Genomic DNA, 17,272 nt, shown 5'->3' with positions numbered 1-17,272 from the left:
AGGATGAAAGATGTATTTGTTTCCGGAAATGTCTTTCAGGTTTTTCTTTAAAGACCAAATTACACAATTTGCAGCTGCTTTTTTTTCCCCCATGCAACGTACAGCATCTGCAGATGTTTTATAGCAGACACCTGCAGTGTTTTCTATTTGTTTTAACTATAACAGAGAATGACAGGAGACAAAGTAAAATGGGAAGAAAAGAAGGAGAAAGAGGGGGACGGAAGCAGGGAGCGAGAGAAGAGGAGCCAGGATTATACAGATCCCTCCATCGCAGCTCAAATGACAGAGCATAGGCTCCCAGAACTCCTCGAGTACTTCCTGGTGCACTGATAATTTGGCTTTTAACAATGCCCAAGGGCACATAGTTCTGTATTAACATTTCACAGCAAGGTCTTATAACCTTAGCACAAAGGTGTCATTAAGTGTGTGAGCGAGCCCACCCCACAGTCCTTTGGCTTTCATTTGGCTTGAGACGGGGTACATCATTTTTTGTTGATGTATCTTTTAATCTACAAGGTGTCCACAAGCCTGGAAACTTAGGTGAAATATACATAATGTCATCATGGATATCTTCAATCCATAGAAAAATAAAATATTATTTTAAACTTTAGTATTATCTTTGTGTGCACAGGATTGGACAAGCCACTAACTGGGAGTTAGGGAAGAAAATAGTGGATCCAGAAGTCCACTGTTTAACCACCCTTTTTCATTTTCTTACATTTGAAATGCTTGTGATATATCCCCGAAAGAAGCTCCCACCTATATGCCCAAGGAAACTTATGCAAAAATGTTCACTGATGCATAGATTACAATAGCACACACACACACACACACACACACACACAAAACCCACTGACTATCCCTCAGGTGGATAATGGATAAATAAATAATGGTGTAACATACAGTAGAATATTATATAGAACATACAAATGAATGAATAATAGACTACCACAGAGCAGTTGTAAATTAATTACAGAGATATACATCAATCTGTATATGCTTCAAAAGTAGGTTGAGCGAAAGAAAAAAATGAAGTGATGTAGAAGGATACCTATAGGGAGATACCATTTAAATAAAGTTTTGAAAACAGGCAAAATGATATATTTATAGATGTATAAATATATACTAAACTTCTTTTTAAAGGCAGGTTGATTAATGGTCAATACCAAATTCACGTTTGTGGTAACCTCTTGGATGAAGGAAGGAAATGAGGCCAAGTAAGAATGCCCAAGAGGTTTCTTTCGTAAAATTTCCTTTCTTAAGCTGTTTGTTATATTGGTTTCTACTTTTTTGTATACATGAAATATTTCATAAATTAAAAAGAAACACATCGTTTACCTTCCTCATCTTGTTGGCCGGCAAGCTTAGTATGGCTACTGGCTCACCTATCAGTAAATATTAAATGTGAGTAATGATCCTGGTCTCATTATACAACTATAACTGTGTCATTCACATCTGGTTCCATTATTTGGGGTTTTAATGACAACTAAAAACAATTTTAAAACTAATGTCAAACTATATAGGTGCCCAATTTTAGAAAACTCTGTCTATGAATATATTAATTTTTAATATAAGATAGTAGAGCCTCAGTAAATGTTTAATTAAATTGAGGTGGATTCCCAGTGCAATTCCTGTCTTTTGTGAGTTCCCTAGTTATACTTTAAATTATTTGATTTTCCAAAATTAGATATTTGCCGAACTTTTCACATGATTTTTTGGTTATGCAAAATGAGTTCACTTGTAAAATCCAGCTGCTGTCCATAATTTCAATGTTTTTAAAAATATATTAAGGAAGAAGTTTCTCTTTGCTGAAGATCACTTCCTATTTTTACTTTACACTTCAGTAAAGCTTTATGAGTTGCAACTTTGACACTAAAATTTCCATGGCAACAGATTTTTTTTGTCATAAACACAGGCGTGATTAAGAAGCAGGCTTCAGTGACAGCAGTTTTCTTCATAATTAAATTCATTACTTAAAATGCTGGGTTAAGAAGTGTAGGAATTTTATTACAATAAGGACATTTTCAACTGGAGCTTTGGAAGCAACACAAAATTAATTGCTATAAAATTGCCTTTGGTTGTATTTGATATTTAAGATAACATTTATACATTTTGTATTTAATAGCTTAGAATGGAGCATGTCTAAAACCATATTCTGCTCAAGTACAAATCACCCTGAACCCTCCCTTTAAATGGTCCACAATGTGAAAACTCAGTAGATTTCTAAGTAGTTCCACAACTTTCCTAATTTAATTCTCCCCCACCAGATTCACAGGAATTTCTTGACCTGATTTCTTGTCATTATAAAAGCAATTCAGAACTGATGTAGAGGATTTGCAAAATACTGTAAAGTACAAAGTAGAAAAAGTTACTCAGAAATCCGCTACTGTGAAACAACCAATGTTAACATTTAAATGTATCCTCAGGGGCTTCCCTGGTGGTTCAGTGATTAAGAATCCGCCTGCCAACGCAGGGGACACAGGTTTGAGCCCTGGTCCGGGAAGATCCCACATGCCCCGGAGCAACTAAGCCTGTGCGCCACAACTACTGAGCCTGTGCTCTAGAGCCCGTGAGCCACAGCAACTGAAGGCCGCTCACCTAGAGCCCGTGCTCCGCAACAAGAGAAGCCACTGCAATGAGAGGCCCACGCCACCGCAACGAAGAGTAGCCCCCAATCTCTGCAACTAGAGAAAAACCCGCGCACAGCAACGAAGACCCAACGCAGCCAAAAATAAATAAAGTAAATAAATTTATTTTAAATAAATAAATAAATGTATTCCCTATAGCACATCTGTTTTCCCTAATAGCCAGAAAAAAAAAATCTTCAGACTGAAAAGTATCAAGATTTGCAGAAACTATCCATATTCCCTAAGGTGTAGCACAGATGGGCCTTTTCAGAGTCTATTGGCTGGGAAAATGCCTGAGTTGGGAATATTTAGGCCTGGTGGTTGTGATGAAATGCAGTTAGAAGAATCAGGATGTAAGTGGATCCAAAGGAATTGTCCAGAGTTCTCTGTCCGAGTAATAAAGTGTATGGTAATGATCCATAGGAAAGGAAAAAAACCAAATCTTTGTTTTGTCCTTTGGAGGCTGGTCATTTGATCTCTCTTTCAGAGATGCATTAGTATTTCCCTGACAAATGGCTCATTCATTGATATATGCATTTGTTCATTTGATAGATTTTATTCTGTGCCTTTGCTTCCCAGCAGACATGTCCTTTCTCACTCTTTATTTTTAAAATATTTATCAAGTGCCCACTATATGCCAGAGACTGTGCACTTGATGGACGCCGCTTAGGCAGTCCCTGCCTTCAAAAACTCACGTCTAATGACTCCAGCTCTTCTTTTCAGATTCAGCTGGGATCTCTCCTACCATGAACCTGTCTCTTCAGCTTCCCCCTGGTGCTTCCCTGTAAACACATGTATGCTCTGTCACACCCACTCTATCCCATACATGCTTATTTGCATGTCTGTCCCCCTCCTTGAGATCTGGGAGCAAAGTAGGTGGATTTCAAGGAAACAAGTTTATTGTTCCATTGTTTATGAAAGTTTCTTGTGAAATTTTGATTTGCATTTCTTTGATTACAACTGAGATTGAATTTTTTTTTCACATTTGTTATCTTCCCATTGCATTTTTTTCTGTTTTCATACTTCTTCAGAACCTTTCCTCAATTTTTTACTTGTATGCTCACCTATTTTTCTCTTATTGATTTCCAAGATTCCTCTTGATTAAGGCTATTCATCTTTTTTATGTATTTTGTGAATTTTTGTCAGGTTTTCATTTGCCTCTCAATTTTCATTTACTGTTTGGTAGTTCTTATTTTTAAAGCTGTGTTAGTCAAATCGAGAGCATTTAGTTGGTTTTATTCAGACTTGCCCAAAAAGGGATTTAAGGTAGCTTACAAATATGCATTTGTTAAAGCCAGATAAGAAAAATGAGGCCAATAAAACAAATAAAAGTAGGAAAGTAAGATGGAGCCAGGAATTGCGTTAATTTCTTGAAAAAAGATACTGTTACAAGCTTTAGTCTTACTAGGGGCCAGCCACATAGTTGTGTGCTTTCCTGCAACATGTTTTGGCAAGTAAATATAATGCATTACAAGATCAACTTTGTAATGAGGGAAAAACAGACCATGGACTTAGGAGAAGTGCTGCTGTTCCTGGTACTAATTCCAGAAAACTGTTTTCCCTGAGGTTCCTCATGAGGATATGCTCTAAATAAACTGTGTCTTCACCAGCAGCCTATAGTAAAATACAACACATTTCAAAGATCATTTCAAGGACTGTAGACTATTCTTTCAAGGGTTTTTCATTTATTTTATTTTCACAAAACAATATCCATTTCTGATTAATTGGTTTATAGCAATTTGGAAGGCATGTATTGTAGCAAGGGAGGGATGTCAAGGAAAGGGATATTTTTATTGATCTTAAGAACAGTTTTGTTTTTGTCTGAGGAAAAATACTTCAATGTGTGTGGTTTTTTTTTTTTTTTCTTAGAGCAACTTCTCTGGTTAAAAATATTTTTCAAATATATTTGGGGTGGTGTGGAAAAACACACCCAAATGGCTATTTTTCAAAACTTCAAAGGCTGATGCTCTGAACTGCTTGAAGTAAATTGGTTTATCAATCTTGACACTGCATTCAGGATGAACACAAGATACAACTAGCACTGCAGCAATCAGGCAACCACAAATATATAGTTCTGCTTGAGGTGCTGTAAGTCAAATTCTAAAGGAGGGAAAAAAGAACTGATTTTGCAAGAGCTGGGTAGGCATGCAAATACTCTTATTATGTATACCTTTTCTGGATTTCTGATTGAGGGAGAATAATTTTTCTAACATAAAAGTTAATATTTTTTGCTGATTGAGGGTTATAATTTTTATAGAATAGTGGATTCACAGGTTTAAAAGAACCATAAAGGTTATTCAGTTGAATTCTCTAAGCTTAATTCCCTCTGGACTGTCCCCATCAAGGAACAACCAGCCCCCACTTAAGTAGCATCATAGCTTAGTGGTTAAGAGAGCCATCAGTCCATGTGGGTTGGAGTTCTGGTTTTCCTATTTACCACCTTTATGAACTTGGGCAAGTTTCTTAACCTGTCTGTACTTGTTTTCTCACCTGTAAATTAGGGATAGATAAAGCACCAAGAACAGTGGGCTAGCACCAAGAACAGTGGGCTAGAGATCAGTAATGGTGATCTCCTACTATCATTACTATTATTACATTCTTACAGTATTATACACACCTTCCATGAAAGTTCAGTTCTGCCTACAAAGACCATAATTTTGTTTGTTTGTTTTCAGTAATAAGGGGAGTTGATTTCTGGTAGTAGCAGAGCAGCATTTATTGAACGACCATCTACCCATCACAGTTTTGAATTTTGGATTAAAAAAACAGCATAAACAATTATAAGATCAGAACTAAATAACTGTTTGAAGATCCTGGGGAGTGACTAAAAATATGCAGACACTGGAGGGGACATGATTCTTGCAATAAGGGAAACAAAGTAGGTGAGATCCACATTGGACAGCTTTTTCCTTGAGGACACTCCTCATTTTGTAACGTACTTAAGAAACAGAGCCCAGTCAGGAAGAGGCTGACCAACTGGATTGAAAATTCAGAAGTCAGATTGTGGTGTTGCTGGAGTTGCTGGAAATTAAAGAGGGATGTTCTAGAAAATAAGAAGGCAGGGCGGGGAGCCGCCAAATCTGTGGACAAATTCTCCTCAAATTGTTGGCTGACTACCAAACTGCAGGTGCCCACAATGAGACCTCAGGGAATCCAGTGGAAAGCACCAGTGGAAAGGTTAAAGGTACTGAGCAGAGATTTCATCCAATGCTTGGTGCTGGGGAGACAAGTTTTGGAATTCAAGTCCAGCCAAGTAGGAACTTACTGAATTCTTTGTGCTTTCCATTGAAACCCTAAGAGGACCACACCTTAAGAATAAAGATGCAGGACTAAGGACTACAACTGAGGCCCAAGGGCAAAACAACAATAAGCCCATCCCATCAAGGCTCCACAAGATCAAGGTGATTCATCAGTAGTTTGTCTACTAGAACAAAACTCAACACTTTCCAAAGGAAGGTAACATATCATCTACAGCCCACAATGTACAGTATACCAGGAAAAATTACTGTATATACAAAGAAGCAGGAAAGTGTGGCCCACAATCAAGGGAAAAAACAATCAAACAGATCCACAAAGTCCCAGATGTTAGAATCAGCAGATAAAGACTTTAAAATAACTATGATATACATGTGAAGAATCTACTGGGAAAGATTGATAAAATGGGTGATGAGATGGGGAATATCAGGAAAGATATGGAAACTAGTTTAAAAAAAAAAAAAAAAAGAAATCCTCAAACTGAAAACTATAATATTTGAAATTAAAAATTCATTGGATGAACTTAACAGCAAATTAGGCACCACAGAAGAAAATAAAAGGTTGGAGAAATGTATACCATACAAACACTGAACATAAAGAAGCTGGTGTGACTCTATTAACATCAAGGTATATCTCAAGACACGGATTACTGCCAGAAGCAAAACAGAACATTTCATAATTATAAAAACATCAGTTCACTAAGATGACAGAACAATCCCAAGTGTGTATGCATCTAATTGATAAAGGTTTATTTTTTCAACATCTGGTATAGGGAGAGTTGTCTTGATTTGGAAGCTGTTTGATATGTCTATTGGAGCAGGTGGCTTCTGTGAGCCATAGGTGTGGGCTGGCTTTGTTGCTTCAGAGAGACAGGTAAAACTATTTGAGACAAAAGGATAGAGTTAACAATCTTTCTACTTTGCCCAGGACTGAGATGTTTCTTGGGACATGAACTTTCAGTGCAAAAATCAGGACAATCCCCAAATTGGAAAAAGTCCCAGGCAATCTGGGTTGGTTACTCATCCTACAAAGAGAGGAATAAGAGAGTAAATAGAGTTTGTTTTCTATGTCCGAGTCTGTTTCTGTTTTGTAAATAAATTCATTTGTATTATTTTTAGATTCCACATATAAGTGATCCCATATGGTATTTGTCTTTCTCTATCTGACTGACTTCACTTAGTATGATAATCTCTAGGTCCATCCATGTTGCTGCAACTGGCATTATTTCATTCTTTTTTTTTTTGGCTGAGTAATATTCCATTGTGTATATATACAACATTTTCTTTATCCATTGAATTACCCTTTAAATATCTGCTATAAATTGTTTACATCAGACTGCCAGTTGGTCCCAAAACAATCTCAGGGAAAGAAGAGTGTGTGTGTGTGTGTGTGTGTGTATGTGCGCGCGCGCACGCATTCCCATGGTCTTGGCCCCAATGCCGTAGGATGATGCTTCAGCATTCCTTATAACAGATATCTCTCTACTTACAATGGGGTTACGTCCTGATAAACTTGTTGTAAGTTGAACATATCATAAGTAAAAAAATACATTTAATACACCTAACCTTCCGAACATCAGAGCTTAGGCTAGCCTACCTTAACCATGCTTAAAACGCTTACATTAACCTGCAGTTGGGCAAAATCATGTAACACAAAGCCTATTTTATAATAAGGTGTTGAATATCTCATGTCATTTATTGAATACTGTAATGAAAGTGAAAAACAGAATGGTTGTATGGGTCCAGAATGGCTATAAGTGTATCGGTTGTTGACCCTCGTGATCACGTGGCTGACTGGGAGCGCTGCCCAGCATCATCAGAGAGTATTGTACCACATATCCCTAGTCCGGGAAAAGCTCAGAATTCCAAATTCAGAGTATGGTTTCTACTGAATGCATATCGATTTTGCACCATTGTAAAGTCGAAAAATCATAAGTGGATCCCTTGTGGGACCGTTTATTTTTCTAGCACACTTATGTTGAAAAGGAAGTATTCTGATTGCTCTTTTTTTCCTCCTCAAGGGATGAATAAAACTGAGAAATAAATCAAGACTGTGACATTAGACTGAGGAATTTTTCAGCAATATCTGTCAGCTTTTGGAGATTTGGTGAGAAGAAATAGTCATGATTCAATATGTTGCTTGCACAGCAGGCTCCAGTTAAGACTCGGATCTTGCCCCATCTGATCATTTATGATGGATCCAAGAGCTCCAGATATTGCTTTGAGTTTTTGCTCTTGCTCAACTGGCCTCTTGCAGCCATCAGGGCATTTTAGCTGCCACTGAGGCAGTTTAACTACTTCCCTTCCTGTTACTTGCAGATCTGTCTCTCTCTTCAGCTTGCTCTCAGTTTGTCCAACTGATCTACTTCCTTATCAAGTTGCTTTGGCTTCTCCAGTCATTCCTGTCTTTTGAAAAGAACAAAATTTCAAAATAAAAATGAGTTTTACATGTGTACCTAATCCTTCATTTTATTCAATACACATTTTTTGATCATTGCTATACACTAAACACAGTGCCAGGCTTTGGAAACACAAAGATCTGTGAGCTGTGGCCCAGCCCGTAAGATGCTGCTAGTCTATTACGGACAACAGAAATGCAGACTTACAATTCATGGTGCAACAATAAAGATGTTAGAACAAAGCCTGAACGAAATGTTTAGGAAGAGAGGGAACTAACAAGGGTTCACAGAGGAGATGATGCAGTTACTTTGCTAGGGAAAGAAAGAACAAAAGAGGGAAGAAAGGCAAAAATGAGAATCCCTAGCCCAGGATATTGTTAGTTGAGCCACCAGAACGACTACTTCTGGAAAGAGGAAGAATTGAGAAGATGTATTGGGTAGATGAAATGCCTAATGAGACCATAAATGAGGAGAATTGCTTCTTACAGCATATGAGAAGGTAATTTTTATCAGATAATGAAATTGTTTTCCGTCTCCAGAATGAAAATGAATCCCTTGCTAATGCAAATCATGCTAATAAAGAGAGTGAGAGAGAATGTCGGAATTACACTTGGCTAGCGGTAGGCAGAAACCAACCTAAATAGTCTAGGGGAAAAAAAAGAAAGATAATGAAGTAATCAAAATAATTGCTTAATAGGGAATGTGAAAGATCTGAAACGTTAAATTATAAATGTACATTTTCAAGAAAAATGAGGTGACCTTAAGGAACAGATTAGAAACACAAACTCATGCTGGGTAGAAACGATGCTTTTCATTAGCAAAGCTGAGGATTAATTAAATCTGGGGGCAGCTCTTTGAAATCCACAAGTGCGGGTTACATTAGAATACAATACAACTGGTATGTTGGTATCATAATTAATGATTAGCATGGACTTCTTTATTAAATATGTTCTGGTGTAGTGATGTAACAGATGTGAAATGAAGAGGGCAAAAATGTGTTATTTAAAACCAAAACTGACTTTAGGAGCATCTGCTTTCAAAAGTGAGGAGAGAAGCATAATTTATTTAGTAGGGAATATACTGATCCCTTCCCCCTTTGAAATTGCCTTGAGACCCATCCCACGATGGAGGGCACTTTGCCCCTCACCAACCTCTGTAGGGAACTAGAGGAGAGTGGGGAAGAGGGTGGCATCAATTATTTTTCAGTTATCTTTGAATCAATCTCTTGCTTCAGCTATATAATATCAGAGACTGGTAGCAGAGCTTGGTGCTTCTCAAGACAGAAGAGCTGGAGAAAACGGTCCGTTGTTTACAGAGCATATTAAGTATAAGTAAATGGAAGCCCTGAGCAAGGAGGAGGTAGTGGTCTAAATTGTTTTACAGGAAAAGCTAAAGGGGAATTAATTTACTGGGGAGACCAATGGAAAGGCGGAGTAGGAAAAGAAACAACCCTGAGGGGAAAAGGGTGAGAAGCAACAGAGAGACTTAAAGCCCCTTCCCTTGCTCCACACACGGATGCCTTCTGTGAAAGACAGACATCAGTGCGGAAATCAGGCAAGACTGGTCCCGGACTAGGGTGCAGGAGGGAAGATGATCCCTAAACTGAATTAATTCAGAGACCGGGGAATTCCGAGCCAAAGGTCATATAAAAACAGAAACCACGTTCCAATCCCAGAATGCTGGAATTAACACAGAGCTGGCAAGAGACAGAAACTAACCTACAGAGCCTTGGGGGAGGACATGGGAGAAGATGGAATTACAGCCAAGTTTACTCTAACGGTGGGCCAACTCACCTAATATTGCATACTGAAGGATGGTTTTTAATTTAAGTTTGGCTGTTACTTTGAGTTTGACATAAAGACTCTAATTTTGAGTTTGGTTTGCACTGCTCGAACTTTAGAATATTTAGAGATGCTCCTCTCAGTCACATTTAAAAGATTTCTGAAAACCTATTCAGATTCTATTCTGAAAATCCTTGCATCAAGTGGGAATAGCCACATACGTAATTTTTAAATTTGTTTTTAAATGCAGTAAAAGTTGTTTTCTGATAACGAGAATAGAAATTTGCCCTGCTTCGCCAGACTGCTCTCAGCCAGTAACTAAGCAACACAGGGATACTGAGGCAGGCCTGTCCCCATGAGACGTGGGACTCCCGTGAGAGGTGACTTTGGCCCTGCGATTCCCCATCATCCTGACTGAAACTTTCTTAGAACCTCCTTCCCTGTCTCCATCATGGTTTACATCCCTCTGCTTTCTCCACCTTTTTTCCTTCCCCCATTTCCCTCATAGTTCTTTCACCCTGTGAATATCTTGGACATCGAATCCAGCCCTGAATCTGCCGCTCAGAGCACTCAAACTAGCACATTTAACCCCTCACTCTGGAAACACTTTTACGGGAGGGAAAAAAAAGTGCTTTTTTCTCTACCTTTCTAGGTTCACCGACTAAGGCTCTATGAACTAGATGACAAAAGACAGATTAACAAGAGAAAAACAGAATGTATTAACGTGTGTGGCGTGCATACACACGGGAGAGACTCAGTGACAAGTAACTCAAAGGGGTGGTTAGAACTTGGGCTGACAGAGCATCTTAACAAAGGACGATAAATTCCTAGAGAAATAACAAGACAAAAAAAAAAAAAAAAAAGGTTGAGTTTTCCAAGGGTGGCAAACTGGGGGAAAGTAAATATATGGGGGAAACCACTGGAATATATTTTGTTTGTTCAGGCCATCTCGGGGCCAACTTTTATCTTCTTCACGGCCATAAACTTCCCTGGGAGAGGGGATTTATTGGCAGTCCTCATTTCTCGGAAGTTCCTGCTCTTTGATAGATAAGAGAAGCTCTGGGAAGGCTTCTTTCTGCATCTGCTGAATCTCAAATGCTTTTAGCTCAAAATAACCCTTATGCTTAAGTGGCATATTTTGATCCCCTAGACACTACACTGTGGGATATGGAATCCGGTATCCTGAGAGGCTTCAGAAAGGGCCAGATGACATGACCTAAAAGAGTGGGGCAGTTGACTCCATATGGGTGGACTTTGTCCAGTGGGAGGCAAGAGGCAGATGGGGTCAGGGCACACAGATTCCCCTTCTCCCTTTCTCTCAGTCGGAGAGGATTTGTTTCTCTGTACAGTCATCTTGAGGATTTCTAAATACTCAACAAACACATTTGCTGAGCAAACTGATGTATCTCTTCCAGGCTCATCAGGAAACAGTAGCCAGGGTGGTAAGATAGTTCACATCCTTTCTTCCTTCACTCAAGTCTTTCCCCCACTTACCCGCCCTAAGATTATCCCTCCCTGCCTCCTCTGTAAAGTACCAGCACTGATTTCTGGCCCTAAACTCTGTTGTCTGGGAAACCTGGGCTAAGGCAATTTTTAAACTAATCCTAGGTATAGATATACAAGTAAGAAGTAGCCGCTGGAAGTGGAGGGAAACAGTCTAGACTAAGACAATAGTATAATTTGGACACCTCAAGGCAAAATGGAGGGTGGCTTTTCCAGAAATGGAAAGAAGTTCAATTCTGCTGGTGCAGCACAAGCCTGGGTACTGGGGTCAGGGCTGTGAGAGGAATGGCTAGAGAGGCATCTGGTCACAAATTACTGTATGGGGCATATTAAGGAATTGTGAAAGCTGAAACCGAGTGAGGCCCTATGGGCCTCCCAGGCATGGAGGCCCTTTTGCCCCCTGTTTCTCGTAGGCAGGACTCCAGCCTCATGTTCTTCCCGGAGTTGCAGATTTGGACAGTTGCTCATCAAGGGAGGAGCAGCCCAGAAACCAGCTGAGGCCAGATTCAAAGGACCAGAGAAGCTCATCAAGATTAGGAGACCTGAGGCGAGATTAAGGGAGTGCAAACCCTGCTCACACCCTAATCTTGTCAGAGACCCTACCTTTGAACCATTGTTATAAAACCCCTCATCAAATCCTCCTGCATTGGGACACACAGTTTTTCGAGGTAGAAGCCCGGTGTGTCTCCCTTTGCCTGGCAGAGCAATAAAGCTATCCTTTTCTTTCTTTTTTTTTTTTCTTTTTTATAAATTTATTTATTTATTTTTGGATGCATTGGGTCTTCGTTGCTGCGCGTGGGCTATCTCTAGTTGAGCGGGGGCTACTCTTCATTGCTGTGGGCAGGCTTCTCATTGTGGTGGCTTTTGTTGCGGAGCACAAGCTCTAGGCACACAGGTTTCGGTAGTTGTGGCTTGCGGACTCTAGAGCTCAGGCTCAGTAGTTGTGGCGCACGGGCTTATTTGGTCCGTGGCATAGGAGATCTTCCCGGACCAGGGCTCAAACCCGTATCCCCTGCATTGGCAGACAGATTCTTAACGACTGCACCACCAGGTAAGTCCAGCTATCCTTTTCTACTTCACCCAAAACTCTGTCTCTGGGATTTGCTTTGGCACCCGTGTACAGAGAGGCCGAGCTTTTGGTAACAAAGCTACAGAGGACTTGCAGCCAGGAAGTAGCAGTTATATTTGCATTTCAGATCTCCGTGGCTGCAGTAGGGAGACTAGATTGAAAGTGGCAGGAAAGATGTAGTAATCTTTGCAAACATTCACTAGCGTTGTGGCATTGATGTTAATTTTTATGATAAAACGAAAGCCTGTTATACCTTAGCTATACCAATTTTGAGTAGTCTGATCGTATTATTTCTTACTACCAACTGAAGTATTATTCTCTTTAAAGTTATTCTGAGAAAGACCCATGGAGTAAAATGAAGGGCTAATTTTTGTGTTAATAAATGTGTAAATGGAGTTTATTAGGGGTCTTTTTAAAGCTTTGGGATATTAAGAAAAATTATCCAAAAGTTGGAAATGGGCAAAAAAAGATTACTGGGTGTCTTATCAGTGGAGTGCTGGGCATTGACCAACATGTCCAAGGTAGGTAGCTGATTCTCTAGGGGTGTGAACTTCTGTTTGACATTTTATTTACTATGATTAGGAAATTTTAAGGGGGAAGCGGCTGCTTCCCACTAGCTATCTATTTTACATTTGGTAGTGTATATATGTCAATGCCACTCTCTCACTTCGTCCCAGCCTACCCTTCCCCCTCCCTGTGTCAGGTCCATTCTCTATGTCTGCATCTTTATTCCTGTCCTGCCCCTAGGTTCTTCAGAACTATTTTTTTTTTAATATTCCATGTATATGTGTTAGCATATGGTATTTATTTTTCTCTTTCTGACTTACTTCACTCTGTATGACAGACTCTAGGTCCATCCACCTCACTACAAATAACTCATTTTCCTTTCTTTTTACGGCTGAGTAATATTCCATTGTATATATGTGCCACATCTTCTTTATCCATTCATCTGTTGATGGACACTTAGGTTGCGTCCATGTCCTGGCTATTGTAAATAGTGCTGCAATGAACATTGTGGTACATGACTCTTTGAATTACGGTTTTCTCAGGGTATATGCCCGGTAGTGGGATTGCTGGGTCATATGGTAGTTCTACCTTTAGTTTTTTAAGGAACCTCCATACTGTTCTCCATAGTGGCTGTATCAATTTACTCTTCCTCCACTTTTAAGGACCCTTGTGATAACATTGAGAACACTCAGATAACTCAGGATAACCTTGTTATTCTAAGGTCAGTTGATTAGCAACCTTAATTCTCCTTTACCATTTATGGTAACATCCACAGATTCTTGGCATTAGGATATGGAACTCTTTGGGGAGCCATTTTTCTGCCAGCCACACAGTCTTTTGAGGATCTCAGCTTTATGCAAGGATCTTTGTTCTAACTTGCCACTCTCTGCAGTCCCAGGCCTCACAGTTATTAAAACCTACACCCTTAGGTTAACCAAACCAAATGCTTCATCCAGGGAGGCTACAGAATCAGCTCATACTCTCTCTACCTTGGATTTCATTTCTCCCTTTCCTTCTTTGGGGATTTCTTAGAATAAGAAATCTTATTACTTAAAGGAATATTTGTTACATTTACCCAGCATTTCTAGGGGCTCATAGTAGGAGAATTTGGAGATTATCTGGGCAAAAATATTGTCAGAAAAATAAATCTCCAATATGATCATATTCAATCAACCAGGGTATAAATAGAGCATATATTCAAATACTTAAAAGTTATAAGTCAAGCTATAATTTTTTTAAGCTAAAATATATTCTGTCATCCTAACTTGACAAATACACTTACATCATGACCTGGAAGGCCCGATGTGGATGCAGAATTCTCAGATTCCTTGAGGGGCTGTGCAGGAACTTGGCTGTACAAGGTGAGATGCCCCCAGCTGTGGCCTGTCTCCTTTCTCTTTTTGCACCTGGGTCCACCCAGCACTGTGATAGGCCTCATACACGTGCATGTTCCCTGCCACCCTCCCCTCGCCCTGCCTGACTATGAAGTTCTGTCCAAACCTTTGGCAACTAGGCAACTGTGGCCACTTCTCTGGCCTGAGTTGTGTATACAAATAGCAAGTTCTGGCTTCAACTGCAAGAACCTGGAAAAGAATCCCATGAAGGTTCTGGATATGAGCTGAGGGCAGTCTAGACAGGGAATTCTATGGTTCTGTGCACCTGAGGTTAAAGGGGGGAGTGTGGGCTCCAGCAGGCCAGTCTTCTTAGGCCTATGGATCTTGCTCTGTGGGAAGGGGAGTGCCCAGAGTACAGCTTTCTAAAGCACTGTGCCCGGGGCAGGAGGCCCTCTTGCCTGGCTCTCAGCATAGTTCTGCAATTGGCTGCCAAAATATTTCCACTTGTACCTGTACTGTAAATTGCAACTGTCCCAAGTTACTTCTTGCCTCACCTATTGCAATAGCTTCCTAACTGGTATCCCAGCCACTTGTGTCATTCTTGGTCATTAAGAGTCAGAAAACCTGTTTCCAAATCCTGGCCCTGCTATTTATTAACTGTATATCTTTAGACTGGTTAATTAATCTTTTGAGCCTCAATTTGCCCAACATAGCTGCTCCCAAATTCCTGACTCACAGACACTATGAGAAATAAAAAGTATTTATTGTGTGTCAAGCCGTTACTTTCCAAAGTAATTTGTTAAACAGAAACACAAAACTAATACATTACCATTCCACCCCTGCTTCTCAAAGCATGGCATTGATATCCGTTATTCCAGAGGGCCTTTCTAAAAACCTAATATAAAAACAGTAACGAAGATCTTCAACTAGAAACATTTAAAAACATTCAATAGAATAGAAAAACATTCTATTCTATTGATTCTTCAATAGTCTAAGCATGGATTGTTTTTTTCAAGATAAAGGTTAAAAAAGCAAACAAAAAAACTATAAACTGCACATGACAGGTCAGGTTCCTCTAATATCAGTGACTCTTCTCATGACATAAATTAAGGGGTGGAGGCAGTGCTGTGTGCTATGTCCCCCGCCCCAATTCTAAGCCCATCCATCTTGCCCCACAGTACCGCAGCTACAACACCCTTTAAAGGCAGTCCTTAAATAACAAGAGACCTTATTCTTCCTGACATTTATCTGGTAATACTGAGGAATAGGCTGGTTTGGTTGATGAAACATTGTATTTAATACTTGCCAGGATTATGAGATTCAAACTGCCTGTAGAACCTGGCCAATGTCTAAGATAGTCATGGACGTAATTGTCTTTTAATTAATTAATTAATTTATGGCTGCGTTGGGTCTTTGTTGCTGCGTGCGCGCTTTCTCTAGTTGCGGTGCGCAGGCTTCTCATTGTGGTGGCTTCTCTTGTTGCGGAGCACGGGCTCTAGGCACGCAGGCTTCAGTAGTTGCAGCTCGTGGGCTCTAGAGCGCAGGCTCAGTAGTTGTGGTGCACGGGCTTAGTTGCTCCGCGGCACGTGGGATCTTCCCGGACCAGGGCTCGAACCCATGTCCCCTGCATTGGCAGGTGGATTCTTAACCACTGTGCCACCAGGGAAGCCCTGTAATTGTCTTTTACAATGCAAAGAATGCTAATTTATTGTATTTCTCTTCTGAGACATTAAAACCTGTTCCTAATTTCTTTAGTTTTGTTATTTATTCCTTCAGCATATATTTACCAAGCACCTTCTCTGTGCTAGCTCTGATAGAGTACAAACTAAACAAGACATTTGTCCTACTCTCAAGGAATTTAGAGTCTAATAAAGAAGAAAGATAAGTTATAGTCCAATAGAAAAGAAAGAGATGCTCTTGGGAAAATAATCCCTTTGCGTGAAGAGGGAGCATGAGTGTGTGTGTGTGTGTGTGTGTGTGTGTGCATGCACACACACGTGCGCTCACGTGCATGCATGTATGTCTGCATATTGTCCAGGTTGGGTGGAAATGTTGCAGGGTTATTGGTTGTTGTTTACTTTTTACTGAAGTGTAACATACGTACAGAAAATTGCACAAATCCTAAGTATATAGCTCAATGAATTTTTTCAAATTGAACCTAGTAAGCAGCACCCAGATAAAGAAATAGAATTTTACTAGTACCCAAGAAGCCCTTTTCTGGTCAGTACTTCAGCAAGGAGAAGGAAATATATCAAACAACTTTTTTTCTTTTCAACAATCTGCTTAGTGCATACCTTCCTGCATCATGAGTCACCCTCAGACCATTATTAGTCAGCCTTCAAAAATAGTTTCTCTGAGGCAACTCTCCCCTCTTCATAAGCTGAAATCAGTGATGAAAGTCCAGGTGAACCAGAGCAAAAATTTCCAGCTGTCAAATTAACAGCCAGGAAGCATTTTTTTCTTCACAAAAGATGCGTCTAGACTCATGGAAATTTCAAGGGAAAAAAAAATCCATTAGGTCATCAGGTGAAGGATTGTTCCCTCTGATATAATTCCTAGTTTTTTCTTTAGTTTAAAATGAGAGCAGCTGTTCTTATTCAAAGTCAAGCCGTACACATAAAGCAAACCTAAAACCTTTATTGTAGTAGATGGGAAGCATGCACCAAACCAGTTAGGTAGTACAACCCCACAATGTGGCAGCAAAGGCTATGGCATGTTATTAGAAACCAAGTGATACAGAACATCTTTTATTTTGTGTTTAGAAAGCACAGGACAGCTACCTCACCCAAAGGTGAACC

The sequence above is a fragment of the Balaenoptera physalus genome (assembly GCF_965194825.1).
Source record: "Balaenoptera physalus genome assembly, chromosome: 13".
Classification (NCBI taxonomy): domain Eukaryota; kingdom Metazoa; phylum Chordata; class Mammalia; order Artiodactyla; family Balaenopteridae; genus Balaenoptera; species Balaenoptera physalus.
Note: the sequence above shows the minus strand (reverse complement) of the source record.